Source organism: Lagopus muta, chromosome 17 (genome assembly GCF_023343835.1).
Source record: "Lagopus muta isolate bLagMut1 chromosome 17, bLagMut1 primary, whole genome shotgun sequence".
Classification (NCBI taxonomy): Eukaryota; Metazoa; Chordata; class Aves; order Galliformes; family Phasianidae; genus Lagopus; species Lagopus muta.
The window spans coordinates 561,218-575,458 of NC_064449.1; positions in this window are offsets into that span (position 1 = coordinate 561,218).

Genomic DNA, 14,241 nt, shown 5'->3' on the forward strand with positions numbered 1-14,241 from the left:
AGCACCTAGAGCTTGAGAAGTGCCACAGAAATAGGTAGAAAGCGATATAGGGAAAGCATATGTGCATCACCAAATTGTCATTTTCTTTACTATTCTAAATGCAGAGATATCAAGCCAACTGATAACATTCCAAGGTTACCAGCAATGCACACAGGGAGATCATCTCTTTGTTGAATGGTTTGCCAAGCCTGCTGTTACTTTGTTCTTGCAGTCTCAAGGGTGTATCCAAGCTTTAGAGCATTGCTAGGACAACCAGAACCTCATTCAATGGCATCTTTCACCAAGACCTTTGCGCTGTGAATGCTCCAGCAGTGAGCACTGCTGTGCCAGCACAGAGGGGACTTGGGACAAGCTCACATGCTTGTGACACCACATTCATTCCATCCACCCATGTCCTGGGAGAGGAGCGAGTTCTGGGCGCAGCACTGTGCTAACAACTCCTCCATGTGGGAGTTAATGTTCTCTCTTAAATATCCCCACATGACATCTCCCTTCCCATTGAAGAAAAAAGCTTCAATACAGCTCAACACAATTCTTTACATGCCATCAAGCTCGTTGCTGGCCTACTACTCTGGTTCTTACGAAGTCCAGTGACTTGAAGGTTAACCAGCTTCCTAAGTTTCTCAGCCTCTCGCTGCCTTCCATCACCTCTGAGCACCAGCAAACTACCAGCATGATGCAACGGATGTCCTTCCCATACAAGCATTGTTGCTTATGAGTACAGCTCCCACTCCTCGGTTCTCAGAGTGGTAATAGATTCAGTATTTCTTATTTTGATGGTCTTTAACACTACTGTGAATCTAAAGATGGGAGCCAGAAAAATGTTATGATCCTCAGATCACAGAAGATTCAAAACCTAGAGAGTTGGGAGGTCTGGTTCCAATCTTCAGTTTAACACCAGGGTGTTACTTCAGGCAAGCCTGGGCTTCTCTTTGCTCCTTTGATTGTTTTCACTGTAAGCTCTTTGGGGCAGGAACTGTGTCCCATTGTGTTGTTACAGGGTGTAGAACAATGGGCCCCTGACCTCAGCTGGGGAATCAAGAGATTACGAGAATTATTTAGAGGAAATCTGCGGTTAAACAAGGAATTGGAATCAGACCTCAAGTCCCCGTCAAGTGCCAGTACCATATGACTATTCTTTTTTACCCTTCTTTAAAAAATAGAGACTTAATGCACATTTATTGTTGCCCAACATTGGCCATTTTTCACACGTCTGCTCGCCCGCCTACATCTGAGTGCTGCACTGTGGCCGCACGCTGGGTCAGCCTCTCGCTCGGTGGTGGTGCCATCGCAGTGCTCTGCTTCTGATAAAAGCATCTATCTGGTGGAAGGAAGCACAAAAAGGAAATCAAAAGGAAGCGTGAGGGCTCACTGTGTTTGTGTGTGCGCATGGGATTCTTCAGCTGTACGTAGGAAATTAGTTCCAGCCAGGGTGAGCTCTGTGTGGTCTCACTAGCCATCCAAGTCAAACTCCAGTTCACCCCGGCTGCCAAGCGGAGCTGGGGAAGAGAAAGACGTTCAAGACAACGTGGAAAAGGAACAAAGCAGCCAAATAGAGTGAGCTGTTGGTATTTTTCTCCAATTTTTGTTTTTCTTTTTTTTTCCCCCCCTCCCTTCCTCTGCCTCTCTTTATTTTTTTAAACAAACCACCTGGATGTTAAGATCTCCAGAACCCCATTAAAGGGCTTTTACTCCTTCATGAATTGGACACGTTTGATGAAAAGGGGCAAGGGGAGAGAAGTGTGTCTGCCTGCAGGAGGGGGAGAGGGGGGAGAGATAATGGGGCATGGGAGGCCCTAATTCCTCCTGTCTCCCTGCCGGTAATAGTGCTGGATGTAAACACTGCTCTGGTGAATGTTGGAGAGTGATTACAGGAGAGCTGAGGAAGGAGGAAGCATTTTGAAACCACAAGTAGGAAAGCAGCTCTTTGATGGAGGGTTAGGCAGATCTTTTTTCTCCATGCCCTTCTCCCTTGCAGAGCAGCCCCCCTCTCCCTCCACGCTCTACCTTCTGTAAACAGGGCGGCAGAAATTAGACATGGGCCAGTCTGTTAAATGTTTGAAGACAAAGTGGGCTCGGCAGCAGCTCTCACTCCATTGGATACAAAAGAAGAGGTTAATAACACTGTAATGGGCTCTTCTGGTCCTCTCCCAGCTGCTGAGAGGAAGGAGCTGCATGCTGTGGATGCAGAAGCACCACTGAGCAGGAGAGAAGTTGGGAAATGAAGACTGCAGGCACCACCCAAGTACTGGTGGCTGAGCTAGCAGCAGCTCCAGGGTGTTCATTGACATGGAAAGACCAGAGATGAGCTTAGTGGGGAAGAACTGAGGTTCATCTGAGATGGTTGAATGGGAGCATTACCAAAATCCTACATCCAGATGGGTTCCTGGAGTCTGGTGCTCACTTCTGGCCTGGGAGACTTGGGTATTCCAACTGCTTTGCTCTGCATTGCTTTTCCTCATGGCAAGGCCACAGGAGGCAATTATTGCTCTGGAAAGAACTTGTGATCAGTGGCTGAGAAAAGCTGGGAATCAATGATCCAGCTGTCTGCAAATGCATGGTTCGGCCCATGGGGTCATCTGTCAGCATGAACTGGTTGGTCATCTGCACTCATACAGGAGTTTTCTGTGCTTCTAAACATCAGAAATGCTCCTGCAATCCCCACCTATCCTTGAGGGGAAGGACAGAAAGGACAGAAACTATAGAAGGTTTAGGACAATATTCCTTCCTTAGCATTTAGGCCCGCAATGACTGCTTGTTGCTTTATTCCTGTAGATTGGAGACAGCAGGAGCTCACAGTGCATCCCAAATACAGTGTTTGCTTTCCAGTATTCAGCAGAGAGCACTTTTCCCTCACTGAGCCAAGTCTATTCCTGGCAAAGGGCAGTGATTTTACAAGATTGAGGATAAATTTAACCTTCAGATTCTTACTAAGCACTCCAGAGACTTTAATGAGATTTAAATGCCCCCACTCTATACAAATCCCAAAGGTATTGGGTATCTAACTCTGCCAACCTCCACCAAAAATTTGTTCATGAACCTCAGATGGTGATTCAGCTCTAATCAGTTTTTAACTGAATATATTCCTTAGCTGGAAGAGATCATGATGGTCCTTTAATTAAATCTCCTGCTTAATATATCCAGCCCCCCGATACCTAATACTTTTTGCCCCAGGCTCACAGTGTTTCCTTGCACGACAGCACCCCCACGAAAGCCTTCATTTAAACAACTGTAAATAATGAAGAGTACACATCCTGTGCTAAACACGCATGCTTTACAAGCTGCAATACACCGGGCAGCTTTGTTGCATGTAGAGTCATAGCTATAAAAAGGTCATTATGTTTCTATTGTTTATTCATGTAAGTTTGCTTAACATATATATTTATGTATACATTGATACATATGCATATATATAAAGCAAACACATATATATTTATATACATACATAAAAGGCAAACCAACAGCTATTTATAACCAGTCTTCTGTTACATCTCCTTCAACGCAAAAAGGTATGCATTCACTACAGGAACTGACCAAAATGAAAACTGATGAAGAAAACAAGTCTTTCAAACAAGGTGGCACAACCCCAGTTCTTCCAGGCACCTACCCAGCACTCATTCTTCCCGTTACTTCCCCTCTCTAGCACTATTCTCAAGCTGTTTGGTCCATACGCCTGTGATAGTTGAGACTGTAGGCTATAATTAGAGAGTTTCAGCTTTAATGCAATTATACCCGATTTTGTGACCATCACAGCTCTCGGGTTCAGTGCCACCTTTGGGTGTCTGCCATCTAAAGAATAAATGAGCTACCATAAAATCATTTTTTAATAATTTCTCTGGCACTTTGTTTCAGTTTTCATTTCTACAAAGGTCCTATCTGTTGTAGGCTCAGCAATAATGTGACTAGGTGATGAAGAAGCACAGTCCTATGCAGTGATGATTCCCGACCTTTCCTTTACTCCTTTTCCCTGTTCCCCTAGACCAGATAGCACTGTTTCTTTGAAGAGGATGGAAATAAGAGATAGTAATATCAAATACTACCTTTTATTCCCTCCTTCTTCTGCCTGCTTCTGGTATCTGAATAAATCATTGGAAGGTTTATTCCCATCACCAAAACTAGAACAATCATACCAGTGCCTATCACAAACACAGGATCGTTTCCCTGACAGTGAAACAGATGGGACAAGGCTCTCTATCACCAAAAGTTTTCACATCAATGCGATCTTATAAGAAGGTCTGGTCCTACTTCAGAGAAGTTTCCCTTCCTGATGAACTGGGATTTTCTTCCCTACTCCCAATCCCTGAATATATAGTTTCCTACCCTGGGAACCACCAACCCTGTATTTCTGAGCCCTCCTTGCAGCACTGGTACAGTGAAGCACCACTCTGTTGGGCAGAAATGGTAAGGCAGCCACAGGGCAGATGAAGCAACACAAAACAGACTACAAAAGTTGAGGTACAGCAGGGCAAAAGCAGTTACAATATCAGGGCATAGTGATTTTGGAGCTGTTCAGTGCTATGCACATTTAAAGTCACAGTATGACATGGCCTTAGCTCTTGTTTCTGATGTCAGAGCTCTGTGGAAAAAGAGATGCTCTCTGTCGGCTTCAGGATTTGCAGCAGCAGCAGCACAGAAGTGGAGCAGGAGCCAGCAGGAGGTTTGTTGCCATTGCTACCACACATACCATACTTCTACCACCCTCCCTCATGCCACTTTGCTTTACCTTTTCCTCTGTCAAAAGCTGGCATGCGGTCTAATGCTACTTTTGTTAATGAACAATCATGATTTAGCCATAAAACAATAAGTGGCGCCATGAGCTCATTAGACATTAACAACACTCTGAAGTTCAAGCATGTTATCTCCAGCAGAAAATTACAGGGAGCGCTTATCATTTGGGGAAAGCTGAGCTGTGGGCTCCTGGGAGGGTTCAAATGTCATCTGTGGATGAGGAGGGCGAGAGGCAGAGTAACTGGAGATGATCAATCACAAAAAGGCCATAACTGAAAACTTAAGAAGATATGAAAGCACATTAGTTCCCACAAACGGCTGAGGATTAAACCCAAGCATAGTTATAGCCAGGAGCACACAGCCAGCGAAGGTACTATTGAGGCGTGATGTTATTACTTCCAAGGGATGCCATTAAAATTTTGTTTACAAACCTAATGTGCCAGGGAATGGGTCAAGGAAAGAATTATTAGCAACAAAGCTATTTGATCTCTTTTATGATCCAGTGAGTCATATCACTCCGTACACTAGAAGGTGAATAATGAAAACCTCAAGACTGTTGATTTATACATGTGTCCAGAATCCTGTGTTCTTTAACCTCAGATGCCCTCTTAAGTGTGATTCATCCTAAATCAAATGGAAGGTTGGGTGCTATCATCCACATTCTCTCCTCCCACACACTAATTGAAATGGTGATTGACATCATGGTAAAATAAAATACCAGTGCCCAGTGATGGATGGCCAGGGCGGAGAATAGGGTCAAGATACAAGAGTTGCAGATATAACTGTCTTCCTCCCCATATGGGATGGTCCTGGTTTCACCTAACATTCCCTCTGGAATGTTAGACCCAGAGTCACTGAATAATTTAGGCTGGAAGGGACCTCTGGAGGTCATCTGTCCATCTGGACACACTTTAGTGCGGCAGATCTGAGTGGATATAAAGGCCTTTCTTCTCATGTCTCTTGCTGCTGTAGCTTCACCAAAGGCATGTAACCATGATCCCAACTGGCTCAGAAATTGCATCAGAAAACTGCAGAACCCAAACAAGTCAAATAAAGAGATGTTCCTTAATGACATGCTAGTCTTAGCAATATCCTGACATAAGCCATGTGGGTTTCCAACAGAAATCTGCCTCTTTATTTCAGGTCATTCTTTCAGCTTCTCAATAGCTCACTGCTGGGCAAGTCTGGTTTTGAGGATCCCAGAGGAAACCTAAAACTCATAGCAAGACTTTTTGGCTTTAAGAAAGATAGACTGCTCTTCCACCAGAGCAGCCCAGATCTCCAAGGTAAGCCTTGAAAAAGGCTGCAGAGCTCAGCCCCATCCCTAGAATGCTGTAATGCATTTCCCATGATGCTTTTCCCAAAAGCTTTTCCCATGATGAACTGTCTGGGCCCAAGGCAAGTCAGGAGATGCATATGGGGCTGGGGGAACATCTGAAGAAGTTCAAAATATAACTTCATTTCAGCAGTGAAAATTAAATAAAAACAAGGGGAAACAATCTTGTTTGTGTGTGTTAATAAGAAAATGTTTGGCAATCATTCCAAATTTCAAGCAAAATATCACTGAAACAATTGTTATGGTTTTTCCACTGGTGGATAAATGCCATCCAGCACCTGGCCATGGTCTCATCAAACTTCTTTGCAGCAGCTATTCAGATTTCAAAATTAGCACTTTGCATGTACCATCCATTAGCACCCAACTGGAGTGTAAAAGTAATTTTCCTACATAATATTATATTCTCTGAACTTCACATATTTCGAATGAGGAATTCAAAGAATATTTTCTGTCATTTCCCTGCCTATGCAAATAGTTACCGTAGAGATCTCCCCAGGTTTTGGAAATAGAAACCACTTAGTTCAAATTTCTACTCCTCTTCACAGGTCAATGCCTCACTAAATGTAAACACATTCAGTAGGAATCTTTTACCTGTGGGGAAAAACATGGAGGGTGTAAGAATCTGTTGTTGCCATTGTGAAAGCAAATACTGTGGCTCAAAGCTAAGAAAAAAAAAAAAAGCTTATTCTTATTTTCTAACAACATAACATCAAAAATTCAATATTCTTGAAATGTTGTATCTTGCAAATTTTCTCTGCACATCTCCAAGGCATTTGGGACACTCAAAGAAAATATCACTGAAACAATCTGAGGGGAACCAGAGGCCTTACGTTTTCCAGCATGTACATACTTCTGCCCGCCCTCCCTTTCTAATAGTTTTACAAATACCTGGAGTTATGTCCAACCCTGGAGGTTTTGAAGCACTTCCAAGATGTATGGCATAGCCATGTGTATTTCTGGACCTTGATCAACTGCTTTGCTGTGCAGCAGAGAAAACATCGCAGGTCATTAGTGGTCTTCTAGTCTGTCTTGCATTATTGTATCCATTTTGTCTGTTTGTCACAGGCTGACTATGGCTGGGAAGCAGTTTCGGACACCAAGCAGGATTCTGTTATGCAGATCTGAGTTCTTTGTAGGAGATACCAACAAAAACCCCAAACAGACTCATAGGATTTGCTAATACCCAAGCCCTGATATCTATCCAAGATGCATGTTTTTCTTGTGATGAGTGAATGCAATGAATCTTGACATGGTATACATTGTATTTTTCATTATAATGCAAAATTTTATTGTTATTTTCTCCACAACTGAAGCCAGGAAGAAAGAGAAGCTGGGATGACAGAGCAAGGCCATGATTAGACTTTCACAGTGTTAAGAAAGCTACGCAACCAAACTGAGAGATCTTTTGCATTGGCACTGCTTTGAATTTGCTTTTCAAACCTACATAATCCTTGATATTTTTCCCTTTGATAAGCAACTTTCACAAATGCAGAACAGAAGCAAAAATGTGGATTAGAGGGATAAGAGCTGCACTAAGCAACACTTTTGAAGAAGGTGCTAATACACAGAGATCAAATGAATGAAGCCTATCAAAGATCAGGAATGATGCTCTACCTTCTATACACTATATCCAGTTATACACTCATCTCAGCACCGTGTCACCAAAATGATGAGGTCAATCTATTCCAATTTGTCAGATACATAAAACTACATTTTAGACAACAGGTTTGAAAATGAGCTGATGTACACAAATACATAACCTGTTCGTGAAAACATTCTACTGAGCTGTCCCAATATTGCATATGACCTTCGCAGTTTCAAACAGTGCAGTGAGAAATGAGTGTGTAGCAGAAATTTAAGCAACAGTCAATTTGGGATCTCAAAGTGTTTTTGGATTAAAGCTTACTTGCAGATTGCTTCTGCATAGGAATCTTGCATTACAATTTAGATTTAGAGAACTGTCAGGTATGCCAGTCTTGTTCTGGCGCTTGTAATTTTTTCTAGTATCATGAAAATTAGGCCTATTAGTTCTTGTCTACTGCCAAACCTGGACAATTAATGTCTGCTATCTTTACAACGCCTCTTAAAATTTGACAATTCTTCCTAGCATACAGCATAATCCCAGAATTTCCACATTCAAAGAGAAGCAAAAGTCCTGTAGTTCCAGTTAAGAGTACTGGCCATCAGCCTGCTATCTCCTTTCTGTTTGGTAGAAATATACATGCGTGGAATTTAGATATTTGTTTTTACTTTTTGGCTATCTAGCCACAAGCATAACTGCCATGTGTAGTGGTTAACAACTACTGTTGTTAAGAAATGAGTAAAACCATTGAAAACTGGGTTTCAGATTTAACCTGCATGTAATACCATTGGTCACTGCATGTCACAAATTACGTGATTTCAGCAGAAGAATTAGCACCATCAGATCTAACAAGCCACTTCATTTGCAAGTACGGTCTAGAAATTTACAGTGCCTGGAACCGTGATGATTAAGTGAAAATAGAGTTGGATATACCAGATACAGATAATTTCTAATTTACCACTTACATCCAGTAACCAATCATTAACAATCCAAAGTCCTTTGGTCTTCATTTTTCTCACACTAGAATTTTCAAACGAACAACAACATAAAAAGATACATCACCAATGTTACAGTAGTGGAAAATCAATGACAGATATGAGGGTAGTCACTAACTCCCAGCCTCAGGTGTCCTGCTTCCAATTCTGGCTATGTTGGGAAAAATTAAGAGAAATGCCAGAGAAATGACACAAAACTGAAAAATAAAACCAGACTTACAGAACATGCACCTTCAACTTTTTCTGATGCAGAAAGCCCAAACTCACATATCCAGTTTCAGAAAATTCATCAACCCCATTCCTGTGAGTAAAGCCTGGTCACATACCAATAGACCAAGACCCCAGACTAAAAACACAGATGGTTTACAAGAGCTGAAAAAGAGTAATTGTCTTTAAAGAGCAAAGATCTGAAGAGATGCATTGGTTTTGATGACTTATAAAATGAAAATGTCAGAATATTTGTTATACTTCCATATTATTTGCCACGATAAAGAAGCTCATGCAAATAATCCCACTGAGAAAGCACTTTGTTACTAGGGTTTTTAAGTTGCTCTGCAGGACTCGATGAGTTTAACATTTTATTCCCATCGGGAACAATCTCTTCCTCCCTCACAAAATGCAGAATTTCTGAGAGAATAGAAATTCTCCTTGGTATCTTCTGTACTGCAGATGGCTACAGGGAGGTCTTTGACATCATTTTTCAAGGTTCCCTTTCCAGTTCAGGTCACTTAAGTAACTATAATTCTACCACCTCTTTATCTTCCTTTGTTTCCTCACAGAAATGGGTCAGAGTGGAAGTAAATAATTCAGCTTTCATGCCCTTTTTCTTTTTCTTTTTCTTTTTCTTTTTCTTTTTCTTTTTCTTTTTCTTTTTCTTTTTCTTTTTCTTTTTCTTTTTCTTTTTCTTTTTCTTTTTCTTTTTCTTTTTCATTACAAAAAGCTTAAAATTTACTTGCACCAAGGTTTTTACTTATGTCATAGCTTGGGTCAGTTTTAATCCACATTCACCTACCTCAATCTGTGACCTCCCCAAAACAGGCCAATCCACCTGGAAAAATTAATGCTTCTCTCTTTCTTTCCACATTAAAGTAATGAAATAAAATAATCAGATGCTGGAATGTGTCTTGGCATGAACAACAAACACAGACAGCTAGCTTTATTAGCTGCTTCTCTGGAATAAAGCTCCCATGGCCCTACAAATATTTACTAATATGCACTGTGAATGACCTCAGATCTTCCAGGCCAGGCCAGGGCAAAAGCTCGTTTAAAAATCTTTATAACTCACTATATACTTCACTTCATGACTTGCAGAGAAGGATGGAAAAACATTCCCATTGCCTGGGAAGCCAATGGAAGGAAGAATGATGTATTGCAAGCAGGGACTTGGCACCACAGTGCCTCACAGACTGGCTGCCACAGCATGTGGGTTACACTCAGCTGGTAGTGTTTAACAGTCCACTCTATTTTGAGACAGGGAAATGCTTGGGATCCCTGCAGAAGCCTGTGCAGAACTGCAGGATTCTCAATCTTGGAACTGTCAGCATTGGAGAAAAAAATCGATAAAACCTGCTCTGGGGATAGGAATGATCCTTTGGGTTAAAGTGCTCACAGTGTGGAAAAGATGTCTTGATATTCCAGTAGCAGAATTCTGTTGTCAGAACACCTCTGGCAACAGCTGCATGGCCTAGCTCAGGTGATCCTCACTGTAGAAGGGATCATACGTTCAAAATTAATGGGTTACTAAAAAGTGAGTGTGTAACAGAGAAGTGTCCAACTGGTTGCTCTCATGGAAACTGTCAGCTCCACTTTCCCATTGTCCTGAAACTTTGTGTTGAGCAGCTAACAGAGATCTACACTATTAGACACAAAATCTGTTTTGTCTCCTGTAATGGGAGAAGTCCCAAATGGGGCAATGGGCTTCCACCAGCCACATGCTTGCACAGCATCTGAGCAGCCAGAATTCTACAGCAAACTAGGGCAAGATTGAGGGATGGAGGGCTGCAGCAACAGAATATGAAGAGAGAAAAGTAATTTATATGTAGCTCATCCAAGACAAGAAGGAAAAAATGACCCAGAGGTAAACAAAAGAGTTGGATCATGGGAGACAGAAAGCAGTTAAATGTGTAGGTAGAGGCAGATGACTGAGGTGCAGGGCAGAGGTGGGTTTCTTTAAACAGCAGAGGTCTTCTGAACTCTGCTCTCATCTAAATCAATCATCTCAGCAGTTTCAGAGAGATGTCAGCCAGTGCTGGGAAGTCCTGCACGAATGTCCCCTGATCAAAAGGGACAAGTGGGGAAGTACCAACTCCTGCTCTGGCCATAGGGAAAATAGGTGGAGGTGTTTCCTAACCTACTGCATTCTTCACCACTAGATGTCAAAAACACTTTGCAAAAACACTCAAATATTCCTGCCTTCACCACAGATAGACAAGACTACCCCAGTTTCTCCAAGTTCATCCTGCAAACCCATTTTCAAGACCAAATCCAGTGCTCCGATCAAAAGAAGTGTATGTAGGACCATGAATGGCATATTGGAGTAAGGGGTCACTTAGCAAGCCAATTCACTAAACGATGAAGCCTAATGAGGGCTTATGATGTTTCAGATGGGTAGTCAAGCCTTGAAAGCAAAACACTGCAGAGCCCAAACCTTGAAAGCTTCTCATATAAAATCAAATTGACTGGGCCTGATGAACAGAGAGTCTTACTTATACCCCAGTAACTCCATTCATTCAAAGGCACGACTTTCAGTGATGTCAGGACAAAAAAGAGTAATTGCAATTCTCACAGTCTCTGGAGAGAGGTTTAGAAATTTTCTCTTTGAAGACGCCTCATAAATGAAGCCTTAAAATTCCATTTTTCCCCCCAATTCTCAATCTGATGCATAAATATTATTTAAAAAAACCCAACACTTGTATAAATAAAAATATAAATGCATCCTGTGTTCTCTCCCACACCCCATTCTTCCTCCCTCCTCTTTCCTCATTGTTTGTTCAACAGGATGTTGGCTTTGCTGTGAGGTACACCAAGCCATCTGTCAAAAACATGGAAACAGTTAACGACGTGCACACACAGAGGCTGGAACGACATGTTACAGAGCCTATTTGAGGTCAGAATTAGAGACCATGCCTTGAGAGAGCAATCCAAGCCCCAAAGCTGTGTCTACTTAAACCAAATTATAGCTTTTCCCTTCTTACAAAGGGAATGTCACTTTGCTTAAGTGGTAGCTCTTCTGGGATACACAAGAGCTGGCAGTACAATGTTCTGAGAGGATCACAGGAAGGCCTGGCACATCCAGGAGCAACTGAAGTAGCATGGTTTGCTAGAAGTCAGAAAGAGTTGTTCTGCATACATGAAGATACCAGGGGAATAGGAAGGATGTAGGAACAGTTTTGGAAGTTTCTACTGAAAATAAAGGATAATAATAATAATAAATTATCACAGAATTTTAATCTCTAGTGACCTCTTTAAAATCTTCCACCTGAAGATAGATGAGCTCTTTGTAGAGTCTTACTCTAGGTCAATCTTTCAGCTGATGCCTGTGAACATCAGAGACTCTCAGGAGATCTTGCACTGCTCTCAAGTTGGGGAAGATGGATCTGCCTGAAATGAGTGGTTTGAAGCCATATCTTAATTTGCTACCCTCTCCAAAGGGTTACAGAAGGGAAAATATCTACTTCAGAACTGCAGTCTTGCATAAGCTGATTTGGCTGGCAGGAAGTTCAAGAACACTGTACTCTCAATCCCAGGCTGGAATACCACATCTAGAGAGGGATGAGTGGATGGTTCCATAGCCTTGCAGTCCTCTGGCGTGCTGAGGCCATCCAATAGAGCTTCTAAGCAGCAAGGTTGCACAATGAAATATGATTCTCAGGAAAGAAGAGACCCCACCTCATTCTGTGATGGAAGAGAAGAGCCAGATGCTGAAGCCAACACCACACATGACACTGGAGCTGAAGACATACAGGTCAAAAGCTCCATAAACCATTACCAGGAAAACACACAACTGGAAACAAGTGGCAATAAAAATTGCAACACTTAGAGATCAAAAACCTTAAATCACCATATTTCTTTATTTTAAAAATACAGGATGAATTGAAATTAAAATGTCCTGCAGCACATTTACATCAACTCATTATTTTTCAAGCACGTCCCTAATTTATTTCACAGCACAGGTCTGAGAAAGCATTTGTTATTTACCACTAAACACAGATGGAAGACGCGGTTTTTATAAAACCACACTTACAAAGGTTGCTCTCTCCTAAAAATGCTATCAACAAAAACCTGACAGCAATAGAAAATGCGAGTGGCTTTAACTCTAGACATCACTGAGAACCATAATAACCCTTTGAAAAAAGTGTCCTCTAGGAAGTAAGACAAAGAAATATCAAAGCCAATAATACCAAGTGCTGATCTTCAGGTCAAGTTTTGCTTGAAATCACTATTACAGTCAAAATTGTGATGAAGGAGTTAAACCTTTATGTTTCCTTCAGCTTCAAAAAGCTGGTCTGAACTGTTGGCAATCTGTTGAAGGATTGAAACATCCTGGGCACCTCAGAGTCCCTCTCAAGACCAAGTTCCCCAGTTTTGAGGGCTCCTCACAGATGCCCACACACTATCCAGACCCTCACATATCCTCAGCATGCATCAGTGATAAAGGAAACCAAGGTGGTTCTGTAGCTACTAGCACTGAATGGAATTAGCTGAAACAGCATAGCAAACGAAAATACAGCTGAAATGTACTACAGCATGTGAGGGCTAAATAAAGCCAGCTTCTTTACTTCTTGGTCCCACTCAGTTTTCAATCACTGAAAATGAAAACCTTGTCCTTTTTAAGAAGTTAGACTGCTCTGACAACAATTTGTCTAATGTCAAAGAGTTGTTTGTTGATTATTTCCCTCCACAAAATTCTAGATTACTCTTGACTGGTTTACAGAGCACTTCTGTATTTGAAGAAGGAAAAAAGCCCACTTTGATCCTAGTGGCTTGTCTGGTACCTGGCCAGGACGTATGTTGAGAGCTATCTGATCCAGGATTTTGCCCTTACAGCAAGAGACATGACAGACTTTTTAGGGTCCTGTCCATATATCATAATAGCATAACGGTAGATTTACCCCAAAACAAAGAACCCAAATGGACCACGTAAAATACATCAGAATTTTACACATTTGGGTCAGTACTAAGGAACAGTATGGCCCGTTTATCTTCTTTAGTGTTTCCCAAGAAGCACACCAACTCTTATACCTACACAAGTCAATGGGGAACAGGGTCAGGCTCCAAGCCAGGCTCAGTGTGGATGTAGCTCATACTCTGCTCCTGAATCTGCATCTGGGCTTCACATTTTTCCCTCATATCCACAATGGCATAAATGCAATAACAAAGGTCACATTTTCGGTATGAGCATAATGAAGGAGGCTCTGCTTAACAACCAGCGCTAGCCCAGCTCTGGTAGCTGCCTGGCATTATCTTGTCTTCTGGCCTTTGTTTGATGAAACCTGAAGACTTCCAAGATATGGTATGCCAAACCACCAAGTTATTGTCTTTCTCATGTACCCTTCCAGGCACTTCCACATGCCCCAGGAGGATGGCAGCAGTTACAGGAC